At 36.5% G+C, this 12,820-nt stretch overlaps 1 long non-coding RNA gene across 1 annotated transcript; it reads left to right on the forward strand.

Moving 5' to 3' along the window:
* Positions 1 to 1,000: 1,000 nt before the first annotated feature.
* Positions 1,001 to 2,739, forward strand: LOC141597174 (uncharacterized). Its single transcript, XR_012522714.1, has 2 exons — positions 1,001 to 1,831; positions 1,961 to 2,739. It is a non-coding gene; the product is annotated as an uncharacterized LOC141597174 (long non-coding RNA).
* The last annotated feature ends 10,081 nt before the right edge of the window (positions 2,740 to 12,820 follow it).

Raw genomic sequence — 12,820 nt, forward strand, 5'->3', positions numbered from 1 at the left:
CTTAATACACAAACACAAACCCAGCAGACAAACACAAACACAAACACAAACACAAAACACACTTTCTCATCGTCTCTTTCTCATCGTCTCTTTATCTTCTCGCCGTCACTGTTGATTTCATCGTCTAATTATCAGGTAAATCTCGCCGTCACTGTTGGTTTCATCGTCTTTCATCGTCATTATTTTCTTTTTCTAATTATTTCATTTGCATGTATGTGTTTTTATCGATCATTATGTTATTTCTTTAAGTATTATTCGCTTAATTAGCTAGTAAAACAAATTAAATAAACTAAAACAAAGATGAAGCAAGATGATAGAGAGGAATGCATGATAAACATAATTAATATATATATATATATATATATATATATATATATATATATATATATATATATATATATATATATATATATATATATATATATATATATATATAGAGGCGGGATCTCGTGAGTTTGGTTCTTACGGTGAGTTGTGAGTTTGGAAAATCTCAGCCATTGAATCTTAACAAATAGAGCCCTGAGATTGCATCTAAATATCTAAGAATAATAAAAAAAACAAATCTAACTCTAATTTTGCTCCCGTCATTTTCTCTCTCCTTTCCTGAACTCAAATTAAAATTTGCAACTTTTTTTCTGCTTTAAATCTTCAGCACTCCAATCCCTATACATCATCATCATCTTCCCAAACCCTAACTACAATTACAATCATACACAAACTAATTTCATAATCAATTGGAAATTTTCCAATAAATCAAATACGAGCACAGTGTTGATGTTTTTAGACTATTAACGATCTGGGCTGAGGATATTGTGTTGATGTTTTTAGATTATTAACGATCGTGAGACAGGAAGATCAAGAGGATTCGGATTCGTGACATTCGCCAGCGAGAAATCGAAAACCCTAGAAAATCAATCGCAATAGTCAAACAATCAAAGCTGTAGATCGTGTAAATCAGCATTCATCAATTCTATACGGAACAAATTCAAATCAGGTAATTTCTTTATATCGATATAGATTTAACGATTTCATACAATTCAATTATTTGCTTTTATTTTAAAGTTAATTGTGAATTGATGAATTCAGCTGGAAAATTGAGGTGATTTGAAGTTAATTTCATATTTTTATGAATTAGATAGAAAAATTACTCATGTTCTTCGCTTTTTTTAAAATTGAGATTATCTGATTACATGAGAAATTGATTGCTTGATTGTGAATTTCCTCTTTTATGAATGTGAAAACTACTGTATTCTTACTTTGTCAGTCCTTCAATCTTGAACGTACTGACAAATCCGGGCTAAGGTAAGTTCTGAAGTTTGTCTTAGCTTTCCTTGAATTGAAGGACCCTCGTGAATTGAAACGCCTCAGAATTATGCATTATGTATCTATTTCTTTTAAAGCTTACTTTAACTTCCTATTTCATTTATACTTACTAGTACGAACTTGTCTTGGATTAGGTCATCTTAACTATCTTCAGTTTCTGTACTAAACTACTCTGAGTATACTTGTTTACTGCGACTTATACTCAATGTTTTCCATGTGGTTTAGAGGTTTTGTCTGAATGTTTCATCATTAAACTTGCGTAAAAAAGTTAAAGCCTTTATATTACGAAGCCTTATGCTAAACATCATTAAGGTCATAATGAAGCTTTTAGCATGTAAATGTATGTTATATCAACTATCGGCTACTTCAAGCATTGACTGACTACTGTATTCTTTGTCACTCGTTCAATCTTAAACGTACTGATGCGGCTCGATCAGTTTCTACGCCTAGCCTTCCTACCAGCAATAAAATGACAGCAATCCTGCAGAAGGCAAATGCAATTCGCCAGGTAAACTATTTAGTTTGTATTCATTGCAGATAATTGTCTTAGCATACTTTATATCAATATGAATAAATATGCAAGGATATAGGGTCTCGTACAAGGCTCACTACTGATTTACTTCATGCTCATTTCCAGGTGGTGGGGAGCGATGGGGAGGATGATAGTTGGAGCGATACATGATCCATTCAATGTCAGACGCGTTCTCTAAGGAATTAGTTAGATGAGCTGTGTGATGTTAAGCCAGAAGATGCAGACCTTGACACTGTGCATAATGGCTTTTATCTGGTAAAGGCTAACTTAGTTACTGACCCCTGATTCATTTTTGTAATGGAACACCGGACAGCCGACAATTTTCTGGGTGAACTTTTTTTTGTTTAGGCTGCCAAGTAGTTTGTACAGCCACTGTCTCCTGACTCCTCCCAGTTAAAGTTGTTCTTTCTAACTATTGTCTTCTCAGCACGGAAGAGGAATCTTCCATTACCGATGAAAGCCCTGTTGCGAGCAAGGGTTCAGCTAGTTCAGGTGTTGTGGAGAAAGCAAGTCTTCTCTCAGTGGACAAGCATGTTGGATTTGCTCGAGGACGGCTTGAAAGAATGTTCAATTCACTACCGACGATTAGATGGGACTATGTCTGTTCTTGCTCGTGATAAAGCTGTGAAGGACTTCAACACTCTTCCTGAGGTTCTAAACGATTCAAACTTGTTCTTGTTGGCGATGGTGTATCCGTCATCAATCGCCACCTCTACCCCGTCATCTCCGTCTTTTCCGCCAGGTTATTAGTCTTGGGATCAATTGCAAATGTTTGCTTGTGTGCTGGAAAATGTAATTGTCTATTAACTATAGAAATTAAGGCTTGTAGTTTGGGCTGTAATCGACTCTTGATTCCTTTTATGTGTTGAATTTTGGTTAATCAAGTGACAATAATAGGAGAATAACACTACAATAACACCAGAATAATACTCCAATAACTCACGGATAAAACTACAATAACACCAAAATAACAGTAGAATAACAGCACAATAACACGTGGTAAAAAAAAGAAAAAAAAATCTCAGTCGTAAAAAAAAATCAAAGTGACACCGGAATAACATCAGAATAACAGTAGAATAACAGCACAATAACGCGTGGTAAAAAAAAATCAAGGTCGTAAAAAAAATCACAGTGGCACCGGAATAACATCACAATAACACCAGAATAACAGCACAATAACATGCGGTAAAAAAAAGAGTAAAAAATTAGTAAAAAATCAAAGTAGTAAAAAAATCAAAGTGACACCGGAATAACATCACAATAACAGCAGAATAACAGTAGAATAACAGTACAATAACACGTGGTAAAAAAAAAAGAAAAAAAATCAAAATTGTAAAAAAAATCCGAGTAACAGCAGAATAACATCACAATAACAGCGGAATAACAATAACAGCACAATAACATGTGGTAAAAAAAAAGAGAAAAAATCAAAGTCGTAAAAAAAAATAAAGTGACAGCAGAATAACATCACAATAACAGCGGAGTAACAATAACAGCACAATAACCCGTGCTAAAAAAAAAGAAAAAAAATCAAAGTCGTAAAAAATATCAAAGTAACAGCATAATAGCATCACAATAACAGCGGAATAACAATAACAACACAATAACATGTGGTAAAAAAAAAGAGAAAAAAAAAAATCAAAGTCGTTAAAAAATCAAGTTAAAAAAAGCACAATAACAGCATAATAACACGAGGTAAAAAAAATAAGAGTGAAAAAAAAATTCAAGCAAAAAAATATTTGGTACAAAAAGAAAAAAAAAAAGGTAACATAATGAGAAAATTAGAGAAAAACATAAAAGAAAAAAAAAATCAAAGTTGTAAAAAAAAAGCATAATAACACGAGGTAAAAAAAAAAAGAGATAAAAAAATTAAAGTAAAAAAAAAAAGAGTAGCACTAGAAAAAAGAGAAAATAAACTAAATAACAATGCTTTTATACGACAACTAAGATTAATCTTGGCCGCTCATCTCTAATTTAATCTAGTGGTTGAGATTCCCCCAACTCACAACTCACCATAAGAACCAAAATCACTAAATCCAATATATATATATATATATATATATATATATATATATCTATATAGAGGTGGGATCCGGTGAGAACGATCATTCAGTGAGAACGGTGAGAACGCACTGAATACTTTAGAATATATATAAAAGGTGCACCTTTTTTTTTTTTTTTTTTTTTTTTTTTTTTTTTTACCAAATCTGATATACACTTTTAACTAAAGTAGGTACATTTTTTACCAAAATTCTATATACGCATTTTAAGAATGTAGATACACTTTTTTTTTTTTACCAAATTTCATATACACTTTTAACTAAAGTAGGTACACTTTTTTACCAAAATTCTATATACGCATTTTAAGAATGTAGATACATTTTTTTTTTTTTACCAAATCTCATATACACTTTAATTAAAGTAGGTACACTTTTTACCAAAATTCTATATACGCATTTTAAGAATGTAGATACACTTTTTTTTTACCAAATTTCATATACACTTTTAACTAAAGTAGGTACACTTTTTACCAAAATTCTATATACGCATTTTAAGAATGTAGACACATTTTTTTTTTTACCAAATCTCATATACACTTTTAACTAAAGTAGGTACACTTTTTACCAAAATTCTATATACGCATTTTAAGAATGTAGATACTTTTTTTTTTTTACCAAATCTCATATACATTTTTAACTATAGTAGGTACACTTTTTACCAAAAATGTAAATACTTTTTTTTCTATCTGGGTACACTTTTTTTTCTATCTAGTACACTTTTTACCTAAATTCTATATACCTTTTTTTTGGATGTAGATGTACTTTTTTATATCCTAAATACACTTTTTACCCGAATTCTAAATACAATTTTTCCATCCAAGATACATTTTTTTCCCATATATGACAAAAAACCTAACCACCTAAATACGCAAAATATTATACTAGACACACAAATATATAATCTAGATACACATATATAACAATACTCGGATACACAAAAGATAACCTCAAATTACAAATCCAATAAAATCCACAAATTGCAAACTCTAATTTTCAAATCTCATTATACAAAATATAGGAACAGTACACAAAATATATTAGTACTAGTAGGCACACTTAATTTTTTTAGGTCTTAAACACATTAAATCTCTATTTAAGCTAGCTTTATGCATCTAAAAAAGAAAATATGAAAATAAAAACTACAAAGAATTAACCCCAAGCTTTTATTATACTCCCTCCACATTTTAATGTTATTCCCATTTCTCCATTATATGTGAGTAGTATTATAATGAAATGGGAAGAACATAGAAATGTGGAGGGAGTATCAAAGACCAACATAAAATAAATGCAAAGTTCATGATAATCTAGCAAATTCTCTCGAACACGGTCAACACTCTCATCCCAATCCAATACTTTTATTATATCAAAGATCTGCGATGCAAAGCCCATCATTACAACTCTCATATGGTCGTTGCAGGAATTCCGACATACCCATCGCCGGTGTGCCCCCTGAGCAAACACATCGATCCCATCGCCTACTGTTCCTGCGAGTTTCCTTTTCATATCAACAACATCACGAACACTCAGATCCCGTTGCCGGTTCGGAAGTTGAATCGAACAAAAGACGACGTCGTTTCATTCTCAGGGGCGGTCAACGGTGGATCGACAACGTTGCTGGTGGTCGTATTTGGCAGCGGCAGCAGGTGGTGTGTGGTGAAGGGGAAGATGAGGGGTGGTTATTTTTTAAGGAGGAAGGAAATGGGGAGTTTCAATTGACCAGCGATTTGTAGGTCGCCGGCGCCGACGAGGTGAGTCGAACCTCCGATGGTGGCCTGGCAGCGTGTCAGGGTGGTGGCCTAGTGGCTGCTTTTAACAAATGGGAATGGTACTATGGCATATTGGCAGGGAGTTTGGGAAAGTGAAATTACTTGTACTAAATTCTTTTAATTGTTTTGGTCGTGGATCTCAGCCGTCAATGTTTTTAAATCTAATGATTGTAGGTCGTTCTCACCGTTCTCACCGAGTAGTCGTTCTCACCGGATCCTAAATCTATATATATATATATATATATATATATATATATATATATATATATATATATATATATATATATATATATATATATATATATATATATATATATTGATGGGGCATATTCGCACCGTGACCAAGTCAACATGATTGAGCAAGGTCAAAGATACCCACAAAGAAGTCAACGACTTGGACAATCTAGCCGATGCAGCCCATCGGCCCGTCGGCATAGGTCTCGGCATGGTAACCCCCAGGGACACATATCCGCGTACTCATATCCAAGACCCCTCGGCGGCGAGTCAACGGGATCCGCCGGCCAGCCATAGGCCCCTCGGCCGAGGGATAGATCAGTCTTTCCACCTACTAGCCACTTGGCCACTTGGCCACTACGTGACAAAAGGTGAAAGCCTATAAATACTCCTCAACCTTCATTGAGGAAAGAATCCCAACTAACCCACAACTAAACCTAAATACACTATTCATCTGGTAATATCTTCCTTATCTCTCTACAATACACATTCAGCCAAGTAACAACTTATCTCTTAAGTTTACTGACTTGAGCGTCGGAGTGAGTACGCTTGGCACAAAGCCAAGCCCTCAGTTCGTTCATTGTTGCAGGAGAGGCCGTGAGGAACGATTGAGACCAAAGGAGAATCCAACTCAAGACATCATTCAACAAGCCAAGGGTGGTAACTATACTTGATCCGTAATTACGCCCGAACATATATATATATATATATATATATATATATATATATATATATATATATATATATATATATATATATATATATATATATATATATATATATATATATATATACATAAATTAAAAAAAAAATTACATTAATAAAAATGCAATTCTTATATTTTCATAGAGGGTCTTATTCTCCTCTATGATATCCGTCCTCTCCTCCTTGGCTATTTGGAAGTTCCGTTCAACAGTTGCTATATCGTCATATAGCTGCAACTGCTGCTGCTCCGTCAAGCCATCTTCTTTGGCGTCCTTCAGAATGGATCGAGCATCCGCAAGGTAGCTCCTGAAACTTTCCTCAATGTGGAGCAACCGGCGGATGAAACTGTTGTTGTTCTCGATCATAGTAACAGTCTTAAGGATGATATCATTCATTTTGTTGGAGTTTGGAGTTTGTTTTGAAAGATTAAGTAGGGTTAATTTCTTTGGAGTTTGTTTTAGCAGTTAGGGTTTGGAGATGTATATATTGAGATAATGGAAATGTTAGTTGAGATAATGCATGTATTTATACTAAACAATGTGTGGGTTGAATTGTTTTTTAATTAATATATATGTTAGGAAGTTGTGGCATAATCATCATCATATCTCTCAATGCTGCTTCAAATCTTATTACTAACCCTTCTCATTCCATATTGTCCGTTCATATGCACAGTGATGGCAGTAATAATGCATGCATCAGAATTATAACGGGCCGTAATTATGCATGCATCTAGTAATATTTAATTTTTTTTTTTTTTTAAGAACAAACAACAACGGTTATTTATTAAAAAACCGTTGTCTTTAGTTATAACAACGGTTTTGTATATTACAACCGTTGTTATAACTTTCCCCCCAAAATTGAGTCACACTTTCCACAACGGGTTTTTATACTTAAAACCGTTGTTAATATTTTTAACAACGGTTTCCTTAAGAAAACCAACCGTTGTTAAAACCTTTTATAACGGACGCTTTAACAACGTCCGCTTTTTTATATAACAACGGTTTTTAACCGTTGTTATAGCCTGTATCTGTAGTAGTGAAAGCAATAATACCGATTGTATTCAATAATTAAACTTAAATGCAAACCATAATATTTCCCTAAAGTTTTCTGATAAAAGACTTGATAAAAACTGAATAATGTCAGGTTACGTTATATAGGTTACGTTATATAGGAATATAACGTAACACTTATTCCTAAACCTAATGCACAACGGGCTTCTTAATTCTCGATCTCTTAATTCACGCAGATTAGCGGTGTGGTCGATCGACCACTGTGACCGGTCGATCGACTGGACTATGCTGAACAGTAGCTCCTGTAAGTCATGTGTTGGTCGATCGACCATGAAGGCCAGTCGATCGACTGCTTTAGCTGATAGTCCGCTTCCAATTCTTCATAAAATTAGCTTTCGGGCCTCGAAATGCGCACCAAACTCGTTCCTTGAGCAAATACTTCATGACAAATGCAATGCAAGATACTCGGGGGCGGATTTAGCTCAATATCTACTCATTTCCGCATAAATCTGCAATATTACATAAAAATACAAAAGTAGACGAAATGGGGCAAATAATAACTTTAAACTACATGATTGAGCTCTGAAATGCGTGTAAAATAGGGTGTAAAACATCATATAAAAGACACGCATCAAACTTCCCCAAACCAAACCCTTACTTGTCCTCAAGTAAGAACTAGACTCGAACCTAAAACCTAATGGAACGAGTTCAAACTCAGAGTGAAATGCAAACTGTAAAGCCTAAACCAATTTAATGCAACAACTAACAATCAATTAGCAATATGAATCATGCAAACGAGTTATGTAGTCATTAAAAACCTGCTGAATCGTCAACTGTAGAGACTTATCATTATTGACTCTCACGGGTCGCTCGAATCACTCAATGAACACAGGTGAAAAATGTATAAGATAGAAAGAATTCATTTTGTAGTGACACTCACCTAACTACGACCTATAAGAACATGCCTGCAATCTAATATGAAAGTAATCTCTACAACCGTACATATGCATTCCAACCAAACAGATGACCATGACACATGCCGAGGTAAATATGGATATGTGAGGTATGGGTAAGAAGATGCTAAGATAAATTTGGATAAAAACAGAGTTAAAAGCCAAGCTAGTAACTAAGGGAACCAAATTATGACAACATTCAACTTCTTGCTCAAACTTCCAATCAAAACGGTGCTAATAGCAAGCACAAATCTCACAATCTCCGATATAATCAACTCCCCATAAGAAATGAATGCAACATGGGAGCAAAAATCGCCATTTAATAAAGACTTTGAATTATGCGAATCTTCTTTTCTTCTCGGCTTCGGTCGATCGACCAAGATGGGCAGTCGATCGATCGGATTATATAGTACAACACGCATTTTTTCTTTCTTTTTTCGAATCATTTTTCTTCTCTTTTTTTTTTCTTTTTCATTTTCCCAACAACACCTCAAAATGAGCATTAACTACCAAAAATGAAGTAACAATCCCAATAACATAAACTACTAGCTTGACAAGGGCAGGCTAAATGTAGGATGTAGTTAACGGGACAAAAAAGCTATTTTTGGCAGTGGAGCTTATGGGCAAAATGAACAAAGGGGTGACCTCTTCCACATGTGTCAACAAACCACAGACCGAATGCATACAGGTATTAAGCAGATTAAGTTCATATTTATGCACATTTATGTAACATGTCTCATAAGGAGTAACTACTCACATTCCTAGATAAACTGGTCATGAATGTCACCAGTTATAGGCTCTAAAACTCAGAATATATAAGTAGTTTGCCAAAAATCTAAGTCAAGTTTCAAGTTCAGCAAATAAATTAACGAAAACTCGTAGATATGCATATACGATTCTACTAATAACATGTCAATTTGCAAGGCTTAGGCATAAAACAGCTGAAAACGCAATGTCATCATTAATATACTACCGTTCCGACTCGACCTAAATGCTAAAATAAACGTGCAATTTTTTGAAATTTTTCAATTTTTTTCAATTTTCTGCATAAATAAGAGAAAATAAACAACAATGCATGACAAAATATAAACGTGAATGCAAGCAAATGAAATGCAACGCAAAACCCTTCCCCAAACCAAATCGCACAATGTCCCCATTGTGCAAAATCATGTAATGAAATAAAAGGAAAATGGGAATTTGCGATAAATTAACTAAACAAAACATGAAGTAAGAACTCGGAAACTCACAAGACTTTAAGCACAGCAAAAGGAAACCTCCCTAAACCAGCGTGAGCTAGGAGGTTTCAGTAGCCAGCAGTGCTACCAATAAGTACCTGAAAAGAACAAACAAAAGTACCGCGCATAAAACCGAGAAAACAATTTATGAAACGCAACATTATGTGTAAAATAAAGAAACGGAAGAAAACAGAAATGAGTCGGAGAGTAAAGTGGAGAAAAGACTCCCTCAACTCCGCAAATCGGTCAAACGCAGCAGGGGAATGATCGAAAACAGGTACAGCAGCGCAGGGTGGTCGATCGACCATATCACTCAGTTGATCGACCAGGGTGAACAGGAACAGAAGCTCCTGGAAAACGCAGCTCAGTCGATCGACCATACTGGCCAGTCGATCGACTGGAAGACCTGCTGTAAGTTCTGATTTCTTCGAATTAACTCAATAAATTGAGCCAATATGGTCTATAAACCTGCAAATACACACAATAGCGCGCCCAAAATTGCGCAAAACCCAAAGCAATAGTCCAAAGTGTATAAAATCCTAAGCAAACTAATTAAAAATGCGAAGTCTCGCGCACACGAAAAACAATAAATAGTCTTAAAAAGCAATAAAATGTTGTTTGAAAAAGCCTTAATCAACTAATAGTTGATCAAGAATGGCCACGGAATGACCCACTTGCTCGGCTTCTGGCTACAAGAAGTAGCCTGTACAGTGCTCATCTTCTCAGCTGCACCCTTCTCAACTCTAACATCCGCAGCACTCAACGGATCAACAGCTTCAGCATCTCCCCAATCAATGACCTCGTCCGGTTCATCAGAATCCAAATCGGACTCCGTCACTTTGACTAGCTCCTCATCTGTGCCATAGCTAAGACATCCTAAACCGCCTCTTTGAACGATTGGCTCCTTCACAGCTGGAGCAACATGAGGCTCTTCCTTCCCCAAACCAGCTCCTGCAACATCCAAAATAGAAGAATCTTCCTCCAATTTGCTCCCAATCTGGGGAGGAGGTGTTATAACAGGAATAGGCACAGAGGTAGGTATATCAGAAAGTATAAAATAGGATTTCTTTTCAGAAACCGTATTACAAGTGACTGGCCACATGGGGTCCTTCTTCTTAGCCGTCTGGGCAAAGACAATGAAGTGTTTCCCTACTTTGATGGTCAGAGTACCCGAACCAACATCAATAACTGCACCAGCAGTGTGCAGAAATGGTCTACCCAATATGATAGGAATGTGAGCATCCTCGGGCATATCTAGTACAACGAAGTCAACAGGGAAAAAGAACTTTCCTATTTGCACGGGAATGTCCTCTAAGACTCCTATAGGCTGAACCGCAGATCGATCAGCCATCTGTACTGTCATGTTTGTAACTGCAAACCTAGTTAATTTCAACTTCCTAGCAAGACTCAAGGGCATGACATTAATACTGGCTCCTAGGTCACACAAGGCCTTCTCAATAGAAAAGGTGCCAATAGTACATGGGACTGAAAAGCTACCTGGGTCTTCTAGCTTATGAGGTGCAGTATGGGTCAAATAAGAGCATGACTCCTCAGTTAGTGCGACAGAATGCACAGTTTCAAGTGACTTCTTTTTAGACAACAGTTGCTTCATAAATTTCATGTAAGCAGGCACTTGATTGACTAACTCAAGAAAAGGAACTTGTACGTTTAAGCTACGAATAACATTTTCAAATTTGTTAAACGATACCTGTTCCTTCGTCGGCACCAATCTCTTTGGATAAGGGGCTGAAAGAAGTAACTTAGCCCTCTCCTCTAAGTCTCTCATGCCGGCATCGGTGGATTTAGGCTGAAAATCCACTACCTTCTCCTTGTTGTAGCTTGACCCTTCTTCAGACCGTCTCAAAAATGAACCATTAATCGTCATCGGGTCATATTTCGGAACCGGAACTGACCCATCAGCATTTGGGTCTTGTCTCAATATTTTCGGAGTAGTCGTACCCCGAAACAAGTGGTCCCTCAAGTTATTTGGCATTGGAGGACGAAAAGACTCACCATCAGCAGCGTCGTCAGTCGATCGACCATGAATATCAGTCGATCGACTGACGTCTACAGGAACAGTAGCTGTAATTTTTCGCGGACTAGTCGATCGACTGGGTATGTCAGTCGATCGACTGACATACCTGCTGATCGTCTTTTTCTTGCTATTGTTCGTTACAGCCTTCTTATTACTTGGCTCCGCCTCATCTTTTTCAGTGACGTCCTCGACCATAGCGGGCCCATCAAGGGTGGACTCACTCCTCAAAGTAATTGCATTAAGGGTCTCCTTTTGATCCATCTGCGACGGTAAATGCCCCGGAGCTCTTGTTGCACTCTTGCTAGCCAATTGAGCAATTTGGCTCTCCAACATCTTCATCCCGGCCTCTCTAGCTTGAGACTCCTTCAGCAACAAATTTTTCAACTCGGCAAATTCGGAACCTTGGGACTGCTGCTCCTGTTGTGGAACATACGGAGGCTTTTGATACGGCTGCTGCTGCTTATGAGGGGGCACATAATTTTGCTGCTGTGGAGGTGGAGTCGGATTTAGGACATTTTGGCTACTCCACCTCAAATTTGGATGGACATTTGGCTCAAAATAAGTGTTTGTCTGCCTATAATGTTGAAAGGTAGCACAAGACTCATAGGGATTAGGACAGTTGTCTGAAACGTGTCCTTCTCCTCCACATCTCTTGCAGACGAAAGGACCGTCTGACACAGCATTCACATGATAGATCCCTCCTTTTGAAGCTCCTCCCAACTCGTACTTATCAAATCTCGCCGTGAGAGCCTCTAATGCAGCTACAAAAGGGGATTCAGCACTCCTCCTTTGATTTCCCCTGAAATTTCCATACTCAACTTTGTGGGTGGCTAAATCATCAATAATTTTCCACCCCTTAGTCTCTCCCACATTCTCCTGGAATCTTCCATTAGCTGCCGCATTCAGGATAGCCCTATGATCGTCATAGAGCCCATTATAAAATTGATTGCATAGACTCCATTTCTCG

Source organism: Silene latifolia, chromosome 8, assembly GCF_048544455.1.
Source record: "Silene latifolia isolate original U9 population chromosome 8, ASM4854445v1, whole genome shotgun sequence".
NCBI lineage: Eukaryota > Viridiplantae > Streptophyta > Magnoliopsida > Caryophyllales > Caryophyllaceae > Silene > Silene latifolia.